Here is a 20,872-nt window from a genome sequence, read left to right as displayed (position 1 = left end):
TGCAGGTGTAAAAGTGCTTGGAGTGTGAAGGGGAGGTGACACTGGCAAAGTAGTGTCTTACTAAATTACAGTAGGTTTTCTATTCTAGCCAGAGGAGGTAGGACACAATTCAGTAGGTGGTGAGAGTCCTTGAAAGTGTTTTAGCAGAGGCGTGACATGATCAGATTTCTGCATTGCTAACAGCATTCTGCTAAAAGCAGAATTTTACAGCTGTGTTGAGAAATGTTGAGGCTTCATGTTAATGTAAAATGTATCCTTCCCAAGGGTTATCAAAAAAATCCTGACTGAAGTGTAATACAAATGTATCCCATTCTGCCCCAGAGCCATGATGAAGGCCCATTAAGGGGTTTCATTCAAGACCCACTGTCTATAATGAGGGAGATGGTGTGGCTTACTCTATCTGGAAGCTTTTTCAATGACTGATGTTGCTGAGGCATCTAATTTAAACTTAGTTGGATTTATCTGGCCTAAGGGAGTTACTGAAATATTTTAACTGACAAGGTGGGGATTAACTATTAAAAAGTGATAGAAAAATCAGTCAGGTGTCCTGCCTGAGAGGCAGCCAGGGCTGCAAGCTGGTGAGGGGAGAAGCATCAGTGATGGCTCTCAGAATACATTCCCTAGAACTTCTATTCCTTCCTTTGGCCTAAACAGGAAGGTCATAGATCTGATAGAGTCACTATGGCAGGCGATGCTCTGTGCTTTAACAAGCCTGATCTCAAGACCTCTTCCCAAAGCCCACTTCTTAGGATGCAGGCACCAGATTATTGGACTAAAACTGCCAAGCCTCAGCAAGGCCTGCTCCACCTTGAGATCAGTGAATATCTCAGATTCTGCTGGGAAATTTCTGAAGGACCCCATTTATTCATTAGCCTCCTGTGGTTAACATGCTTGGCTGATTCAAATCTCCTCTTTAACTAACTCCTCACTTCTGCTATTTATTCTAATCTTCTTAGCTTTTCTGTCCAAGAGCTCCATAACTATTCTAATTGTGATATTTTTCTAATTAGTCTTCTGTTTTCAATAAGGAAACCCTACTTCCCAGATCCTGTCCTGCCCATACGAGAGAGATTTTTATTCAGTATGTCAGGGATTGGTCCAGAAATACACATTTTTGGCCAATGCTTTACTTGACCCTGTTGCAGCCATTCACTGGTTCATTCCAGAACCACTGCCCTGGACCATAAATTACATAGGGATCTATTTGTGTTTACCAATATGTTCTAGTGCCTAACAAAGAACTTACAAAGAAGGGTCTCAATATGTATTTACTGATGGAATGAATGAATGAATGAATGAAATGAATATTGGAATGAACACATAGGCTGCAGAGCTCTCTCTCTCTTCCCCACCCCAATCTTATAAATTAAAGATCCTGGCCTGAGACTAATTGAAATTTTAGACATGTCTGTGTGTATTTGGTAAAATGCATAGATTGACATCGAGGATTTGGTTTTCTTAGGACACTTTTGTCAGTGTGACAAGAAAATGACTATCAATTCTTGCCAAGAAAGGAGAAACAACGAAGGGCAGAGCATGATGGTGCCCAGACCTGTGGTCGGAAGGGCCTCAGAGAGCTGCTGAGGTGCTTTTTGCCTGATGGACACAAGCAAAAAGTGAGGGGGAGGAAAAAACAAAATTGTCTTCCTGCACAAGTTAGTAGGACTTCACCAGAGAAAGAAGGGAAAGGAGGGCTGTTTCAAATCCATACAATAAGGGTTTGAAACACTGGAAGTTACTAACCTTGAAATTTGCATTAACAAGGCAAAAAATGACAGAAATAGCAGTGGCAGCAATCACATATTAAATGGCCAAGAAAAGTTACGAAATGATAGCAGAGAAGGATAAAATCATGTCACATAATCCCAGAGAATCCTTAAGCCATCAATTCACTGGGGATTTTGTGATGGACCTGAGTTAATCAGGTGGGGGCCACAACAGTGTACAATGATTTATGTGTGTGAGTACAGAACATTATTAGCACTCATAGCTGATGTGGCTTGGGGATATCTGGATTTTGTGTAAGTCATTGGGGGCACAGCAGTCTCCCCCATCTTTATTGATCTCCAGCGATTATCGTTTCAATCTCCACTCAGTTTCGTCTGGGTAGTGGATGTGCAAAAATCCCTAAGTAGTTTCTATAAACTTACTAAAATCCTCATAAATATTCCCAAAGTCCTCAAAATTTAGGAAGAAGCTGCAGCTGTATGTTAGGCTCCCCAAAATAATCTTTGGGAATGACTAATGTATCCCACAGTGAATCTGTTAAAGTTTGTTCTTATGGCGTAAACAGTTCCGTGTAAACCATAATGTTTAGCTAACCTCTTAGGTAGAAATCTAAATCATCAAAGTGTAAAGTTTTGAAGCACAAGTCCAGAGGGAGTTGTATTGATCAGTATCCTGTTGTAGTCTGTACAGTTACTTAACCGTAACAAGTTTGATTTGACTGCCTCTTCTTTACCACACACCCAACACCTAAAGCTGGAAAGATGTGATCAACAGCAGTTGATTAGTCATACATACCCTCGTGGTTTCAGATATCAAGGCCACATATAATACTGAATCTTTATTTCTGGCCTTACACCATATAGTCAACACCAACTGAATATCCACCATGTACCCAAGGCTAGTATAAGTATTTCATCTCTGCATTTTATCTCTACAACACCCCTATGCATGTAGGAAAATACCAGGGATTTCCTCTTTTTAAAAAAATAGATGTGGAGAGTAAGCAAATACCAGGGATTTCCACACGTGGAAATGGGGCTTAAGTTCCCATAGTAAGAGGTAGGGCTAGAACTTAAAGCTCTTCTAATACCACGTGTGTTGCCTTCCATTAATGTCAGTAGGTGGCACCAAGTTGGTTTGGACTTTTAAATACAAATTCAGTTGTAGCATCTTCGAACTTTAGAGCTGTAATGGGTCTCAGAGATCTCAGTGCACCACAGGAAAATTCATGACATGGTTCTTTTGAAGTAGAAAAATAGGACAAAATATAGCATAAAGCAATTGTGGGTCACAATTGAACTAATGCTAATTACACACAGCATTCTTTTAAGGATCAGGGAGCTTATTGTTATTTAAATTGAGTAGTGGTGTTATTGCCAACATGAAAATGATATCTGCTATTAGAAAGATGTCCTACAATTAAAATGCTCTTCCCTGACATACTGTGTTACAGAAGTCAAGCATTGCTGACTTCACCCATCTGTGGATATCAATACCTTCACGTTAATGCAAAGAGCCTGTGTTGAACTACTCTTATCCTGCTTCCTTCGTCATCTGTAAAAACAGTCCTCCCAACTATTCACGCTTTTACTCAGGGGATGTCTCATGGACAAATCAGAATTGTCCAGATAGTTCACTGAGCACTCCTTCCCACTATTTATTCTTGAGTGTCACCATATCCACCTGCCACATTTCTCAGATATGCCTTGGTCCTATCTCTCTAGGACCACCTCACTTCTGTCCCATCACAGAGTACAACAGCGCAAGGGTGACTGTTAGTCCATGATGTCCCCTGGCCACCACGTGGTGGTGTGTGGTCATAGAGGAAGAAACCTCTTTTGTTTTTTGTTTTTGTTTTTTTCAGATTTTACTCTTGTAGAATGATTTGAGTGGTGCTAATTCTTTAACTTTGCCATAAAGCAGAGCTTATAACTATTACATTTATTTTGTTTCTTCTTGAGAGGGCATATGCTCTTTTTCTTTTTCATTTTATAGTCAAAAGTAAAAAAGAAAGGATCTTTCTAAATTCAGGTTTCTGCCATTCTTTTTATAGGATCTCTTAACTCTACTTTTTGTTTAGTGTTTATTTATGAGAGAGTGCAAGCAGGGAAGGGGCAGAGAGAGGGGACAGAGGATCCAAAGCAGGCTCTGTGCTGACAGGCTACAGAAGCCAGCCCAATGTGGGGCTTGAACTCACAAACTGTGAGATCATGACCTGAACTGAAGTCGGATGCTCATCCGAATAAGCCACCCAGCTGCCCCACTCTGCTATCTTTTTGTAACTGAGGTATAATTATACAGAGAGTAAAATCCCCCTTTTGGTGCATAGTTCTGTGAGTTCTGAAAAGTACATACAGTTATGAACACATGATCACAATCAAGATATAGAACAATCCCATCATCTCCAAACATTCCTTTGTGCCCATTCACTCCACCTTCTGTCTCTGCCAGCTATTCATCTGTGTGTCTCCCTTTATTTGGGCTTCTTGAGAATGTCCTGTAAATAAGCAACCTGGCCCATTCATTTTTATTTATGACTAGGATGGACCAGGACTCCATTTTCCCGGGATTATTTCAGTTTATGCATAATTATCAATAGCACCCCATTTCATTCTCAAAAGTGTCCTAGTCTGGATAATAAATTAAAAGATTCTGCTACTTATAGTAACAACACACACACAAACACACACATATACACACACACCCGTTTCCAGAGAGGACTGGTTTAAGGCTGCATGTGGAAAAAAAAAATCTCCATGTTCTACCCAACTGTCTCCTCAATCTCTCTACTCACCCAGGAAAACAAAAGAAACACAAACACAATTTACCAAGTTTAAATCTTTAAATTTTGAACACAGTTATTTTTCCCAAATGGACATTCATGTGCATGACCCACTGGCCTTGGAATATTCAAAATTTTACATGGAATAAAAATAAGATGAACTGTGATTTACATAGAAGTCCCATTGGTTTAGCTGCATTTTTTTTTCTTACTGTAAAAAAACACATAAATGCATCCCAACTTGTAAGTTAAAAACTGCTTTAGGGACACCTGGATGGCTCAGTTGGTTAAGTGGCCCACTTAAGCTCAGGTCATGATCTCACGGTTTCTAAGTTCCAGCCCTGCATCTGGCTCTGTGCTGACAGCTTAGAGCCTGGAGCCTCCTTCAGATTCTGTGTCTCCCTCTCTCTTTGGCCCTCCCCTGCTCATGCTCTGTCTCTCTGTCTCTCTCTCTCTCAAAAATAAATAAAAAGATTAAAATAAAAAAAATAAAAATAAAAATTGCTTTACTATGCTAATGGTCCTAGTGTTTATTTAATTAATTATTAATATATAAAGAAACATGTCACTGGAAGTGTCTCTATCCAGACAGGTCAAGTATTTTTGGACTGTGACAGAGACGATCCAAGAATCAAAAATGGGCATGGAGGGGACTGGCCTTTCTCATACCTGCGATGCATTCTAATTTGAAACATTTGTGTGCCATTGCTGGAAAGAAGGCAAACTTTTTTTTTTTTAACATTTTCTTTAATGTTTATCTTTGAGAGAGAGAGAGAGAGAGAGAGAGAGAATGAGCAGGGGAGGGGCAGAGAGAGAGGGAGACACAGAATCTGAAACAGACTCCATGCTGTCAGCATACAGCCCAACGTGGGGCTCAAACCCACGGACTGTGAGATCATGACCAGAGCCAAAGTCGGGCGCTCAACCAACTGAGCCACCCAAGTACCCCAAGAAGGCAAACTTTTCATGAAAGCCAACCTGATTTGAATTTTAAATCTGTGAGGTCCTTTCTCAGCTTATGTTTCCTGATCTGTCAAATAGGGATAATAACTAAAAAAGCTGTTAGAATAAAATGAGATAACACATTAATAGCAGTGTCCAGCACATACCAGGAGTTGAGGGGAAAAAAAATGAAACCAGAGTGTTTATTAGTAACTTTCTAGAGTTTATTAGTGCTTAGGGTAATACAGGCAGAAATGGTCCATTGAATAAGACTTGGTGAAACACAGCAATTAAATTTTTATTTTTGTCTAATAGAAGTGAACTATTTTAAGTTTCTCCTTCCTTTGAGAAACATACAAAGCAGAGCATAAAATCACCCTGGTCGTGCACCGTGTCAGAGGCTGCCACAGCTCACCAAAGGAGCATCCTTAATACTGTCCAGGCTGGGGGCGAGAACATAGTGGAGGCCCACATACCACACATCTCAGTGTTTAAATGTTATAAACCAAGCTGACCACCTGCCAAGTAAAATATATTCTAGCTTCCTGCATTATCAAGTACATTCATAAAAACATGGAAAGGTAGGTTTGAATTTAGACTTCTGGAATTCCTCAGAGTTTCATGCTAGAAACACATGGGAAGACCTAGGCCCAGGCCCTCATCCCTCTACCATGGCCTCCCCCTTTCTAGCCGGCCCAAGCTTCATCCTGCACTACAAGAGGCATCATGCACACCCATTTCTGCTCATGCAAGTTTTGTCCAAATGCCTCACAAATGGCCAGTACTTGGCTATGCCTGACACCTAAGGATGTGTAGATGGGACCTTTGGAAGGTGAACTCAGAGAAGAGCAACCAAGCTGCACCTGGAAATAATTACAAGGATTTGTTTCCTGAGAACGCCAACTTCCCAGGCACCCATGGATCTTGGCCCTTTAGTCTCATTTCCCAGAGCGGGTGGTGCAACTGGAGGAAATCCTGAGACTATCTGTCTAAAAGGCCTGGCCCAGGAGCACTTGGGTGGCTCAGTTGGTTAAGCCTCTGACTCTTGGTTTTGGCTCAGGTCATATCTCACAATTCTTGAGTTCAAGACCCATGTTGGGCTCTGTGCTGACAGAGCAGAGCCTCCTTGGGATTCTCTTTCCCTCTCTCTCCACCCCTCCACGCCGCCCCCCCCCCCCTTGCTCATTCTCTCTGCCTCAAAAATAAATAAACAAATATTTAAAAAAGAAGAAGAAGAAGAATAAAAGGCCTGGCCCAGAGCAGGAGACTCCCTTGCTCAGGGACTAAATGCAGAACTCATCTTTTTTCTTCCTGTGTGATTCCATATCAAAGACCCTTTAGGACTTAGGTCCAGCTATTTAAGGAATGCGGCAAGGGGTAAAGCATGCCATTTCTAGGTCTGGTCCTTAAAGATTTTCATGAAATCCTCCCATTGTCTGTCTTCATTCATCAGCTGATCAGATGCAGAGGACCAGCAGAACATTCTGGCAGTCTAAGGAATGGCCTACTCATGAGAAGGAGCCTGAGTCTCTAAGTATCAGCATAAAGAAAACGCCTCCCCATCTTTAATAAAGAGTTTTTGTGTTGAGCCATTGTGACTGTGTGTGCGTATGTGTCTGCGTTAGTAGCCAGCATACTCTGCCCAACATACCCACTATCCTTGAGTTTTTTTCTGGATGTATTTCTTATGTAAATGCTCCGATACACTTCTAATTCTGTATCCCTTCAATAAACACACAAAAGGACTTCCAGCATGTGAATAGATACACGAATGAATAAACAGGGGAACACAAAGTGAATTAATTAACAATTAAGTATCCAGATGCTTCCCCTGATAGGCTAATGCCACATTCAAACATATATTGCTCAAACCAAAAAATTGAGCCATCATCCTTTGCCTCAAACATTTCTTCCTATGTCTTTCCTATTTTCAGATTCATAGTTGACCATCATGCTACAAACAGTAATACGAATACAACCGCTACTTTTCAGGTAACTGTCCTGGTTACTTGTTTGAATATGTCCCCTTCTCTTTATCCACATGATTGAGAAGGGACCAGCCATGATTTTCCAGCATGACAGACTCTGATATAATTTCTGGACAGCAGGGAGACAATAGACACTCTAGATTGGATCAAGCAAAAGTCTTCCCTGAAAATTTAAAACTGAAGGAATAGGAGAGTATCAGTCTGGCTGAGTGGTGAAATCATAAACCTAGCCATGTTTGATGGCAGTTATACCCCACCAGGTGCACTGGGAAACCTGGTAAGAAAGAGAAATGAAAACAACAACAGATGTACAAAGAGAAGCAGAGATCAAAGATCCAGAAGAGGATTTCCTCGGGTCCCTGTCATGTTACAGTCCTTGGCTTCTATCTCTTTCTGATGTCCATTGTTATCCCTGTCCTGTAGGTCCATGAAAACAATTTATTACTTTTATAGAAAAGAGCTCTTTTGAATAACTTAAATACATACAGTTTGTGTTACCAGCAATCATTATAGACCTAAAAACAGGCAAAATCATGAGGCATCTGAAGGGACAATACCCCAAATTCCTGACTCCTTTATTTTCTATAGCCATCTTGACCACCAACTTTCATGTCACCTTGAAATTATTCAAAGCACTAAGCTCCTTTTGTCAAACACAAAAATGGCAAGCTCTCCATCTTTGAAGTGATACTGCCTTTACCATTAGAAAAAAAATTGCATCTATTAAAGACTTTTTTTTTTCCAACATAGCAACACAATAAAAGAGTGTCTTTGTAGTGAAAAATAATATAGAAAGATAATTAAATCTCAGGGGCATTTTTTTTGGTCTAATGCAGTTTTGCTCAGAAGGAAAAAATAAGCATCAAGGCAGCCCCCAAAGACACACCAATGCGCCATTGTCACTGACATGAAGTTGAGGAATGAAAATTCTGTGCTTGATTTGTTCTTTCTTTTCAAGAAAAAGAGGCTTAATATTCATTGGGGAGGGAGAGTAGGAAAAAAAAAACACCTCACTCTTATTTTCAAGGGGTTGAAATGCTTGTTCTCACCATCAAAGGTGTTCATTTTTGCAGGGATGGTTGCTAAGAAGCTGGCCAACTTGACTTAATATTTTTGAATGTTTATAAAATTGAAGAGTGGCACCATTGGCAAAGGCCCTTATTGGCAGGACGGAGCCAATTAGTCGGGGCTGTGAGAGTGACTGCACACAGCTGATTTCACTGAGGGGGCAAATGCATGACGATGTATGCTGCTGGAGCCTTCTAAACAGCTGGTATTTGGGTCTGAGATAAAGGAATGACATACTCTTCCTATTTTAGGGCATTCTGAGTGTTCAACTTTGGGCTTTTGAAAATACATAAATAAAGGGAGCATTCTCAGGCGATTCTAGTATGTTCCCTACTTTTTCTTGGACAAAATAAAAGACAGAATCAGCTCTCCTTGAGGCTAGAGATTGAGTGGCCTGGCACTGTGTCCCCATTTCATTCACCACAACTGTGCAGTTCAACCTAAATTGTCCTTTTAATTTTCTTCCTCTCATATATTCCTATGCATCATTTTCTAAAGACAATGTTCATCATATACACATATAGGGATAATAATTTTTAAAAAGCAGAGCAAAATTGTCTAAGGCAAACGATCCAATGAGTAAGGAAAATGAAACAGAAACTCTCCACGATATGCAAAGAGAAGTTCACTGATTCCCCCTGTCTTTTTTGATTCTCTCTCTTACTACTTTTCATCTATATCCCCTAATCTTTATTAGAAAAAAAAAATGTGTCATCATGGAATGTATGATTAGTGAGTATTACTACTTGGGTTCTCTGCAAAACAGACTCTGAAGAGCCATTATATATATATATATATATATATATATATATATATATATATATATATATATATGTATATGTATGCATATATATATATAATTTTTTTTTTCTGAGAGTGAAAACAGGGGAGGGGCAGAGACAGGGGACAGAGGATCTGAAGTGGGCTCTGTGAGCGTAGGGCTTGAACTCAAACTATGAGATCATAACCTGAGCCAAAGTCAGATGCTCAACTAATTGAGCCACCCATGTGCCCCCCTGGACTCTGAGAGGTTTAAAATGTAGGAAGTTCTTTCAGGAGTGGGCTTGGGAAAATCTGCAGAAGGGGAGGAAGCAGAATTTGACAGAAGAACTTGGGCTGCCATGCAGCCTCAGTGGTAGCTGTAGGTCACTCTATGGGGAGCTCTGAAGCATGAATGATGCTTCAGAGTTGTTCTCAGTGGAGCGATGGTGTCAGGCTTTTATACTCCCATGTAAAGCAGTCATGGATATTGGCATCCCAGGAAGGGGCACAGAGGATCAGGCAGGGTGGGGTCTCTTCAGTAGAGGCAATCTCTGAAATGGGCCAGTAGTCAAAGTTGTCTTCCCACTGCATTCTTAGCAGCTGGGAGAAAAAGATCATCATTCCTGACGCGAAGTCCAGACAGGACAGCACAACATCCTTTATATTAATTGGAATAGTCATTTTTCATTACCTAGCAATGGACTGCATGAGCAGTATAGGTAGCTATCAGTCTATTATTTACTTGTAACATAGTCTATGTCCAACACTACAAGAGATACAGTGGAGCAAAAACCTAACTGGTACAGGATATTTTGTTTGAGACTTAAATTTACTCATGTGGCACTACCAAAGTACAAGGCATGAAGCTACAAAGTGATGGCTGAAGGGAAAGAAATTTGGAACCACAGGCTCAGGGAGAAGATGGTGACGAATATTAATGAAATCAACAGGAATGAGAGCTTGGCTACGGTTGCATCTTTGAAAGCAGAATTATGTTCAAACATGCAGGTGGGAATAGGGCTGTTGGTGCCAAAAGAGAGAAGACTGTGCACACCATGGATGAAGGAGGCAGAGGATATACTAATCAACAGGGAGACAGCAAGGATGTTTTGCACTAGAAGGAGGCAGGTTTGAAAAGATAAAAAGGTATCACATGACAGATTGCCTTGCGTGCCAGGTTGAAGAGACTGGACATCATTCAAAAAAAAAAAAAAAAGCAGAACTATTATCTCATTATGGATGTCAGACTTTTAAAAATTAAACTCGCAGAGGGATATGGAATAAATAAGTGCAGAAGATGAGAATGCAAATCACCTATATCCTAATTGATAGAGACAAATAATAAACATAAATGGAAAAACAACAAAAAACATAATTATATAAGTATAATAATTTCAGAAAACTGTATGTTTTAGAAAGAAAATGTACAGGGTAATTTTATGGGTACTTCCTGGGTCAGAGGTGGTAGATAGGGTTATTTAGAGCCTGAACAAATAGTGGTATTGTAAATGATAGGAAATATGTCTAGTGTCTTATTTATTTACTTATTAAATCTTTATTTTTTTTATTTTTTTTTAACGTTTATTTATTTTTGGGACAGAGAGAGACAGAGCATGAACAGGGGAGGGGCAGAGAGAGAGGGAGACACAGAATCTGAAACAGGCTCCAGGCTCTGAGCGGTCAGTACAGAGCCCAACGCGGGGCTCGAACTCACGGACTGTGAGATCATGACCTGAGGTGAAGTCGGCCGCTCAACCGACTGAGCCACCCAGGCGCCCCTATTAAATCTTTATTTTTGAGAGAGAGAGAGACAGAATGTGAGCAGGGGGTGGGGAGAGAGAGAAAGAGGCACAGAATCTGAAGCAGGCTCTGAGATGTCAGCACAGAGCCCCACGTGGGGCTGGAACTCACAAACTGCAAGATCATGACCTGAGCCAAAGTCAGAAGCTTAACCAACTGACACACCTAGGAGCCCTATTTAATTTTTTTTTAAAGTTTATTTATTTATTTTGAGAGAGAGAGTGAAAGAGCAGGAGCAGGGGAGGGCCAGAGAGAGAGGGAGAGAGAATCCCAAGTGGGCTCTACCCTGTCAGGGCAGAGCCCTATGTGGGGCTTGACTCAGGAACCAAGAGATCATGACCTAAGCCAAAACCAAGAGTTGGATGCTTGACCAACTCAGTCACCCAGGTGCCCCTAGTGTTTTATTTTTTTAATGTGCTATTACTTACTAGCTGTGTGCTCTTGGCTAATCTGTGACTCAGTTTTCTCATCAATCTTATATAAGTCTACTGCTATGATAAATGAGTAAATGTACAAAAGTTTCCTCAACTGGTGAACAGAGTAAGAATGCAATAAATGTTAATTCATTATTAACTATTATTCATATTGCTGAGAATGAGGGTTTCACATTTTCTCATCTTCTCTTTCCTACGCAGAAGCAGCACAAAATCAAATTTACCCAGAATGTTTCCTGCAGGTAAATTTTCCCTCTTGAAATGATTCTCCATAACCTGGATGCAAGTGGACCACCCCTCACTCAATAACTACTTATTAAACGGCCACTCTCTGCTAGGCGTTGGCTTCCTTAAGGTGAATTTATTTCAGAAATTACTAAATGAAATTTCTTGAGTTTGTTTTGTTTCTCTGTAAACCCACACACTGGTTTCTCAGCCTGCAGGAGGAGGAGGAGAAAGATAGCCTCGGGGGCTCTGTCAGTTGGGCCCAGCCCAGACATCAAAGAATATTATGAATGTGTAAAATTGCCTTTGGCAAACACTATTTACAGACCCTCCAGCACAGTTATGCTGAAATGATAAGAAATGTCACCACAGCCTGCTGCACTGAATAATAAACATTTCCTGCCTTCAATATCAACTATCCACTTATCCAGAACCTGGAATGGCTTGCAATCACAATAAAGGAAGAAGGCGATGGTTTCTATTTTCTTCTCATTAATATGCTGCAGTTCTTCCAATTAATTAAATCAGTAGTATAGCCAGGAGTAGAACCCAGTGAGATTATCTATATTATGCACGTGAAATACAGTTTCTCCATTTTAATTAAATAAGTTCTAAATATAACCGCTTTTAATTCTTCTATACCCTAAAACTAATTAAAAATGCAATTAGTTAACATTTCCCAGTGACATCATCAAAACATTGTTCATACAAAAATGCAAATATCTCTATAGTATGCTGCACGCTTACTTGTATCCCTCTGAGATGCTGGTGACCAGGGGATTACAACTTTGCATGAATAAGAAGCTTGGGCAAGATTTTTTTTTTTCCTCTGAAATTTCTCTCCATGTGTTATCATGTCTTCTCTTGGTATCATCTTGGTCTGTTCCAGTCACTGGCTATGGCTTTGAAATACATTAAATATCATCTTCCTGGTTGCATTGTTTCAGATTTTATGTAGGGCTGATATGAATACCTTTATCCCTGTTCTTTTCTTCCTTACATAGCATATATTTAAGGCCCTCTCCACGTATCAAAAGGTCTTCCATGGTTAAGAAATACTAAAAAAAGTCTAAAGCAACATCTAAGTCAATACATGTCCTTTAGTGGAGGAAATGGGACAAAAGGGAAAGGTAAAAATAAAAATAGTTGTTGACACTTATTAAGTAAGGACTCTACAGAGATTATCTTACTGTTTCCTCGAGATAACCCTATTTTTATCATTCACACATAACAGGAAAAGAAACTGAGATTCAGATCATATGATCAGTACCACCAAGCTCATGGACTTACCATGAACCAGCTGGATGATTCTTTCAATGTCGAACTGATCAGAACATGGTCACATCTAGAGATGGAGCCTTCAGAATCCCATAGGAGTTCTCTGCCATTCTTCTTCGGATCTCTATTTTTAGCCCGGTAAAATTCTGCACAATGATTAAAAAAAATAATTATTTCAAATAATGAAGTTATTTTTCTAATCAAGAAGAGCCTCATAAAAATATGGAGATGATAGCCAATCAAATATACTCTGACTTAGGGCTTAGTCAGCCAGGTTAACCTATGCGCTAGATTCTAAGGCATACACAGAAGATCTGGGCAAGGGCTATCATTTCAAGGAATTTAGGGTTTAGGAGGTGAAAAAAACATGAATATGTGAAAAGTGGGATCATTTTGTTTTTAAAGATTAGATTGAGAACAGTAGTTTTTGTTTTTTTTTTTTTTGTCCCAATGCCTTTTATGACCTTGTCTCAATAGCTGGAAATCATCACTTCCACTTTATTCTATTTATCAAAAGCAACTCACTAGATCCAAGAAAGAATATGTTCTGCTTCTTCAAATGGAGATATCAAAGAATTTGTGTACATATTTTAAAATCACCATACCTATAAATGCTAATTTATAGGTAAGTAGATCGGGAGGGATCCTTAGATGATTTTTTGGAGATCTAAAGCCATTTCATCTCATCACTCTTTGTTTTATGACACCACTTTTCTTAATGCTTATTTATTTATTTGTGTGTGTGTGTGTGTGTGTGTGTGTGTGTGAGAGAGAGAGAGAGAGAGAGAGAGAGAGAGAGAGAGAATGCAAGTGAGGGGCAGAGAGAGAGAGAAAGAGAGTCTCAAGCAGGCTCCATGCTGTCAGCACATAGCCCAACTTGTAGCTCAAACTCCCTAACCGTGAGATCATGACCTGAGCCGAAATCAAGAGGCGGATGCTCAACCAATTGAGCCACCCAGGTGCCCCTTAGAATGCCACTTTTAATGGCTTTCCTTAAACTGAGATGTTCCCTACCTCTTCATATCACTTCCTCTCTACCTTGTGATATTGTTAATTGCCTTGAGTACTGACAACATCTCCTTGTTTTTTCTGGCTTACCTCCCATTGTAGTGTCTGCTATATTCATTTATTCAATAATTATATATATATATATACATTTTTTTCAAGAAATTTATTAACCTTTACAAATACTATTTTTCATTAATTCATAAAAATGATTTATGATTAAATCTGTAATAAAACCATAAAACATTCATCAGTGCATTCAATAAGACCAGTTTCATCCATAGAACATAACCACTTTAAAAGAGCAGTTTTCATTCACGCCCTGCAAGGCTGTCAAATGAAAAGTAGTCCTTATTATTGTAATCTAAGAAATCCATTTCACTTCATGTTATGTGTTAAGACTAATGGATGAATCCTCTAGGAAGATTCTACCCCTTTTCAATCCCTCTCAAACAAGTTTCACAATGGGAAAATATCTGTGAACAGAGAAATCAAATATATGTATTTAATACTATATGTACACATATAGACGCATGCATATGTGTGTGTGTGTGTGTGTGTGTGTGTATATATATATATATTTTTTTTCCTGCAGCTTATAGTCTACCAGGGAGTAAGAACAATAAAATTTGTAATAGCTCACCAGCTGAGCACATATTGTGGGGCAGGTACCTGTTCTAAACCCTTCACACAGGTTTACCACTTTAATCTATCACGATGACTCTATGAGGTAGGTACTGACATTATCCCTATTTACAAAAGAGGAACCTATGAAGTTTGCTAACTTTTCCAAGCTTCAGGACTTAAGAAAGTGGAGGTGCCAAGATTTGGATTCAGTCTAATTGAGTTTTATTTGAATTCTGAGCTCAAGTTCTTAAATCAATACCATATGTTTGTATGCGACACAAATAGAAATGGGGAAAAAACAAGGCATAAGTCATTACACTTTTTTAAGTGTAGTCACAGAAAATGCTATGGGATTTCAACGAGTAGATACATCACTGGATGTCCAAGTCCTTTTCTTTTGAAATTCATTTCGATTTATCTATCATGGGTATAATTGGTGTTTTTTTGTTTTGTTTTGCTTTTTTAAAATCATGCTACACTGCTTTCCCACTGCCGTCCAGAAAACTAAGCTATCCTAATAGGATACCACTACTCATAGTAATATTTCAATCTTCCATCCAATCCCATGGAATGTTCAGTTCAACACATTCCACAGTGATATTTACCTTCTTTGAATTTTCTATTGAAAGCATTCATTTTGAAAACCATCCATTTATTCATTAATTTATTCAACACATATTTAAAAGGCGTCTACTATAAACCACATATTGTCCTAGATAATAAAAATAAGCCAGTAGGGGGGAAAAGGGCAAACATTTCTATCCTTATGTAGTTTGCATTACAGGGGGTGGAGGACACATATAATAAATACAAAACATAAATTATATGTTCAAGGGAATCAAGCCCAGAAGGCAATAAGGTGGAGAGGTATATATGTGCAATTTTAAATAAAATGGTCAGAAAAGCCTCCACTGACAAGGTGATCTTTAAGCTATGACTTGGAGACAATGAGGCAGTAACTCAGGTGGATGTCTAGGGAAGAGCATTCCAGGCAGAAGAAAGAGCCAGTGCAAGGGGCCCAACAGTGAGATGTGCCTGATGTGGTAAAGAAGTGGCAACGGGGACAGCAGAGCTGTAAGGGCCCTGAAGGGCCAGTAAAGTGATTGGCAGACCACCCCCTGGGCATTTATTCCTCCTAAGTGACATCTATAAGACAAAAATATGGAATTATTTATTGCTCTATAGATGAAATAGAGGACAAGGGAGAATCATATTGATTAGGCAAATACGTGACAGACACTATGTGTGGCATCCTCTATAGATTACCTCATTTGGTTCTAGATATCTACCCATCAGCTATGTCAGAAGGTGGAGGAGAGAGGGTAAAGGATCCCCCAAACTGACAAGGCATATTGAGACAAAGACAAATCAAGCCCCTCCATACTGTTTACAGAGATGTATTCAGGGTAACTTACTGACGGGGGGGATCAGGCAGATGAACAATCTAGGTACTACGCAACTGTACCCCGACTCAACCTGGGACTTTAACCCACAGCTTTTATAGAGTGAGAGGCAGTGCGGTGACGTCAAAGGGTAGTTACCTAAAGTGGTGCCACCTGTGTGCCAGTCATTGCTACTAGTTCTCTAAAGTGACCCCACCTGTACATCAGGTAGCACTACTTGTCATCTATAGTGGCGCATTCTGTAGGCCACTTTAGAGATCAAAGCAAGCCTTTCTACATTCTGGTCGGGACGTACATTAACCTCCAAGGGGCCTAGAAATCAAAGCCTCAGGGAGGTCACGGCACAGGCATAAACAAGATGGAGGGCCAAAGATGGGGTCAGTGCTGTTAGCACTTCTACAAAGTTATCTATGCAATTATTATTATCATTAATTCTACCTGCAGAGGTAGAACTTGACAGTTTAAGTCACTGCCCAACGTTATTGAGAGTATACAGCAATACAGCATGCAAAATCAGTACTCTGTGATTCCAACGTTACAGTCTTTTGAACATGATATTTGATCCAAGTTTGAATAAAAAGGACTTGATTTCTCTTCAGCCTTGAACACTGCAACTACCTCTTCTTAAATGATTAACCCCTCACAGTAAGACAATGTTTTTTTTAATGTTTATTTTTGAGAGAGAGAGAGAGAGACAGAGGACAAGCAGGGAGGTACAGAGAGAGAGAGAGAGACAGACAGACATACAGAATCCGAAGCAGGCTCCAGGCCCTGAGCTGTCAGCACAGAGCCCGATGCGGGGTTCGAACCCACGAACCATGATCTCATGCATCTGAACCAAGTCAGATGCTTAACCGACTGAGTCAGCCAGGTGTCCCAGTTTTTAAAATCCTTGGTGCTTGTAAGCAAGGAAAAGTTTGGATTAAGAGGTGTGTTTTTTCCTTCCAACTTTTATGATGGGCTAAGGTTTACTTTTACTTGAACAGTAGGGCAGCAGAGTGGTTGAAAGCAGGGGCTGTGGAGTCAGATAAGGCTTCCTTTCTTACCACTGCTTGGCTCTGTGTGTCTTTGGACAAAGTGCTGAGATTCTCTAGGCTTCTGTTCCATGGTAGGCAAATGGGCGTATTAACATATGCCTTACAGGGTTGTGGTGAGGATTAAAGGATAGAATGAACATAGAGCACCTAACCCAGGCTCCGCAGGTAATACGTGTCCAATATGTGTTAACTACCATCATTTGTAGTTGCTAACTTACTAGAGCTGCCTGTCACCCCTTACAGTCAAGCAGTATAACTTTTTAGCGTTGATAGGGCCCGACCCACCTACCCCTGCCAAAGTGTGAGGGGATTTCATCCTAATGGGATTTTAAAAGTTATTTTCACCTGTAATGTACTGCAGCGTAAACCCCAACCCACTCCCAGAAGCACTGCTTAGAATGCGGCATAATTAAAATAAAAGAACAATCAACAGCAGGAATGTTAGCATAAAACCAAGGAAATTATTAAGAAACTAAACTGAACAACATCATTAAGAATCACCAGAGGCTTCTATAAATATGTAAGTAGTGTAGGAGTTGAAATAATACAGAAGGGAAACACACTATAAAAATATGTTTGTGTCTATAGCACTGCCTGCATAAGTCTCTGCAGGTTGTATAACTCAAAGCAGCTTCTTCGATGAGGACGACTAATGATGGTGAATCAAATATTAGGTAACATCATGGCCTGGATTTTAGCAGGTGCTAAGGCAGAATTTATATTTATTCCTATGGTTAAATGTAGGAGCTGAGCCATTAAACAACACTCTGCCCCAATTTTGAAAAAAATAAGGACCCTATAAAAATAACCCATACTTTGTATCCAAAGTTTCTACTTTTCTTGAGCATCCAGATTTGATTTATGGTGTATTAAGCGCTTTCAATTATTACTAACTGCAAGAGGAGTCATATTGGAACTATACTGGTAGGGTAAATGAGTCCAAGAACTCATCAGGGCCAAACCTCTGGTGTTGCAGTAGAGGAAGCTGGGTGAGCTCACGCAGGCACTCAAGAGAGTCTTCAAGTGTGAGTTTCAGCCCCTGATTTTGCTCCTGCAGATCTATGAGGAATCTCCTCTGCAGCCCCATGCCAAGTTAGCGCTCCACAGTCTGCAACTCGGAGAAGTATTCACTTATGCACTCAGGCTGGGCTGTGTCTAGAAAGCAACATTTTGGCTGTGATTTAAAGAACAGGCAGATATTTAGCCAGGAAAAACTAAGTGGTGTAAACTGACATGGAGAAGAGCCTTAATGCTGGAAAACATTGCTGTATTTGATGGTGACTGGAGTGTGACATGTAAGACAGGGAAGTAGCAGCAGGGAAATTTTTAAAGGACCAAAAGCAAGTGACGATAGGCCATGTATTCAAGAGCTGAGTTTTAATCTACCTATAAAGAGGACATGTTGATAGGCTGTGGCCAAAGGAGTGCTTGAATCTTTTCTAGGAAGTGTCAGGAGCATTTTGGCTGCTGTATGAGGAATGAGTAGAAGGGGGGAAGAAGGAAGGTCCACCTATGTGCCTAGAGAGGCTAGAATAGTGGCGCAAACCAAGAAATCAAAGTGGAGACAAAGAGAAGTGCACAGCCACTAGATCAGAATCAAAGAAGGTGTAATCTCAGAGGGAGAATCTAGGAGATAGAATCAAAAAGACTTGCTGGCAAGTGAGATGTGGTGCTAACAAAAGGGAAGTTGTCAAGAATTATAAAGTTTCTTGCTTCAGGAATAATAAAGAACTTTCATTGGGATGGGTGAAATACCAGATTAGGAGATCCAGAGTTCAATAAGGAGTTGCTTGCCAAAGGGCATAAAGTTTTGGTTATGCAAGATGAGTAAATTCTCAAGATCTGCTGTACAACATTGTGCTTGTAGTTAACAAGACTGTAAAGGGCTCTTAAAATTTTGTTGAGAAGATAGATCTTATGTTAAGTGTTCTACCACAATAAAATGAAAAAGAGAAAGAACAAAGAAGAAAAACAGTGTTCAATGTTTAGCATGTTAATTTGACTTGTGCATGAGGCATTCAAATGGAGATTTCTAGTAGGCCGCCACATAAGAGCTTTTAGATTAAAAGAGACCTCTGCACTGCTGTCCTGGTCACATACATGGATTGGTTCATTATAAGCAGTTTTTTGTAGGCTTTTTGGCCTAATTTTACCTAGGCCCAAAGAATGATATGACAATCACTATTAGAAGCAACATTTCTCAAAGTTCAAATGACCAGGTGACCTTTGCAATGACGATTCTGACGATTTGCTGACAGGCTTTGCAAAAGCAACGCAAATCAAGGTTTGCAAAACTAAAGCAGCAGACATGGTCTGTTCGTGGGTCCTGAGCATTAGAAAGTTGTGCTTTTCTTGACTCTTTTGGAGATATTGTCTTGGCTGAATTCTGCCCATTGAGTTTTACTGAGTCAAAAATAAATTCCCATTTGTAACACATATAACCCAGGACTAATAAACTAGCATAATGCTGACTGTAGAGAAAAACACGCCTTCCTTTCCTACCGGCCCAATGAGAAATGAACTGAGCTCAGTTTTTCCAGAGCCGTGCTAATTAGACAGCAGGGTCTCAAGAGACTGCTAAATCATGACCCCACCTAAACAGCTTATCTTCAAGCACAGGGTAATAGCATAACGATTCGTGAAATGAAGTCATTTTTGATCAAATTGGTCTTTTTTTCTTAGCCCCTCTGCCCAGTGCAAGAGATTCTTTCTCATGCTCCAACTCCAGAAGTTAAGACTCTCGACATTATGATATTAAAGTCTACAGTAATAGATTCCAACTGTTGCAGCCGCAAAAAATTGCTTTGCTAAGCAAAGGGATTTATAGATTTGGCCACATTTTGTTGTTTGCTGCCTTCGTTTATTACCGATGCATTTTCTTCCATGTTTTCCAAGATCAGTGGATGGAACTGATATGGAAATGGTTTTAGCAATGCATTAGATAAAGAAAAAGAAAAATTTCCCTGTAGGACCCATTTAAAAATAGCATTCATTTTCTCCCCTTATTTATAAAGAGTAAAATCTTTTCACTGCAGAAACAAATTTTGGAAGCATAGAAATAAAGAAAAAAGTAAAAATTGTTCACAATCATGGAAGTAATGATAAAATCACCATTTTGGAATTTTTATAGAAGTTCTCTTTTTAAAAAAAATGTAAGTTTATTTTTAATAAAATAAGAATGAGATAATTTGTATATGCCTTTTTTCCTATGTTCTTTAAAATACTTAAAAATGTTATTTTTTAGTGTCTGCAAAATAATCAGTTAAATATATGTGTAATGGCTTATTAAACATTTTGGTATAATCTAATCTGTAGTTTCTTTATGAAGGGCTCGTTAAAAGTAAGTTTCTGTACTTATATATTCACATTCAAATAATCCATAATTTATTCTAAAATTCTTGATTACAAAGTTTCCATTAAGATTAATAAGAGGTAGGGCAACTGGGTGGCTCAGTCGTTTGAGCGTCCGACTCTTGGTTTCTGCTCAGGCCATGATCTCGTGGTTTGTGAGTTCGAGTCCCGCATTGGGCTCCACGCTGACAGCCAGCTGGAGCCTGATTGGGAGTTTCTCTCTTTCCCTGTCTCTCTGCCCCACCCCTGCTCGCTGTCTCTGTCTCTCTCAAAATAAATAAATAAACAAACATTTTTTAAAAAAAGAAGAAGAGAAAACAAGAAGCCCTGACATCTAGAATTGTATAGATAGAACATGAATATACATTTTGGAATCTTCTACATATCAAAAAGTTAGCAGGTTTAAAAATGGGCTTATTTTTATTCTTTCCCCTGGACTATC

The 20,872-nt window shown here is 39.6% G+C and overlaps 1 long non-coding RNA gene across 1 annotated transcript in view; it reads left to right on the top strand.

The window, feature by feature from the left end:
• Positions 1-13,153, top strand: part of LOC113603494 (uncharacterized) — a 51,224-nt gene extending 38,071 nt beyond the window's left edge. The window contains exons 3-4 of the long non-coding RNA XR_008290380.1: positions 11,706-11,859; positions 12,964-13,153. This is a non-coding gene — a long non-coding RNA (uncharacterized LOC113603494). The remainder of the gene's footprint in view (positions 1-11,705; positions 11,860-12,963) is intronic.
• The last annotated feature ends 7,719 nt before the right edge of the window (positions 13,154-20,872 follow it).

The sequence above is a fragment of the Acinonyx jubatus genome, chromosome D1 (assembly GCF_027475565.1).
Source record: "Acinonyx jubatus isolate Ajub_Pintada_27869175 chromosome D1, VMU_Ajub_asm_v1.0, whole genome shotgun sequence".
In the NCBI taxonomy this organism is placed as follows: Eukaryota; Metazoa; Chordata; class Mammalia; order Carnivora; family Felidae; genus Acinonyx; species Acinonyx jubatus.
Note: the sequence above shows the minus strand (reverse complement) of the source record. Positions and strands in the feature narration are given on the sequence as shown.